Source organism: Chrysochloris asiatica, unplaced genomic scaffold (genome assembly GCF_000296735.1).
Source record: "Chrysochloris asiatica unplaced genomic scaffold, ChrAsi1.0 scaffold00005, whole genome shotgun sequence".
In the NCBI taxonomy this organism is placed as follows: Eukaryota; Metazoa; Chordata; class Mammalia; order Afrosoricida; family Chrysochloridae; genus Chrysochloris; species Chrysochloris asiatica.
Genome location: NW_006408523.1, coordinates 10,394,493 through 10,395,819, shown reverse-complemented (window position 1 = coordinate 10,395,819; position 1,327 = coordinate 10,394,493).

The following is a 1,327-nucleotide window of genomic DNA, read 5'->3' as shown; positions in this document are numbered from 1 at the left end:
TAGTAATAAAGGTGAGGATGGCGCAGGAGTGGGCAGTGTTTCGTTCTGTTATGCTTAGGGGTGCTATGAGTCAGAACTGACTTGATGCCACCTAACAACAACAATATAGCAATTAGAATCAGTCATAGAATGGCAGGAATGGAAACGGACAGAAAGTGACTGCTTCAGAGAACTGGGTATTGGAAATCAGGTCTCTGGGTGTGGTGCTGGCAATATCTTATGTATAACCATGTGGTTTAGCAGTTGAGATGTGACAGGGATGATGACAATTGGAGTTAAGGGAGTCGTGGCCTTTTGTGGCGTGGGTGTAGGTTGAAGTTGCCTAGAATGAAGAGGAGTAGTGTTAGACCCACGTGCTAGCATCACCAGTGACTAGGGCATGGGACAGTCCTTTGAAGATGGAAAGAATTGTGGATGCATATGAATGTCCATCAGTAATCGAGTAAGATGAGTCTGGAAATCATCAGTCATCACTGGTTTTTGTAAGTAAGGTACCAGAAGGAAAATGAAAAGATTTTCCTAACAGCTAAGTCCATGCTACAGCTGTGCTTGTGGGTGGGGTGGCTGAGTGAACCTGGGGTGAGAAGAAGGAACTGAAGATGACTTTAATTCAAGTTTGCTTGCCACACAGTAGCAAACACAAAAGAGGCATTAGTTTAGAATCAAACACAATGAGCTTGATTTTGAGTGCGTTTTTCTCTTTTGTATGTCTTGCCATGTTAGTAATTAAGTCCCAGTTTAATTCCACACATCTACAAATACGTCAAGGTTTCAGGGGGACCTTATTATAAACTAGAGAACAAAAGTATTTTGCAGGTGTTTATAAAGCACTTTGCCACTGTTTATTCTCACAAATGTGAACAACATGTTCTGTCAAACAGGTGAGAAGATCCAGTAGCTTGTGGTCTTCCCCAATATGAAAACTGATGAAAAGTATGTAAATATTTTCTTTCCCATGTCCAAGATAATCAAGGGAGAAGAAGAGAGACGTGGCCAAGTTGTCAGAGAGTGGAAAATCCTTTTGTTGAATCACATACAGAACTAGGAGTCTTGCCATGAAAGGTGCTGTAAAGACACATAGTGAGCATTCCTGAGAAGCTGACAGCCTCTCTCCTTAAGGATGTCCACATTTGAAAAGAAATCAAAGAACTATCTGAGCATTGACACTTTTATTCCCATTTGACTGAAAAGAAACAAAGAACATGAACAATTTATCTACTTGCTGTTTTGTGCTGTCTGTTCTTGTTGTTGTTAAGTGCCGTCGAGTCGGTATTCATAGCGACTCTGTATAGGGTTTGATGATGGTGGTGTGCCGTCGAGTCGGATC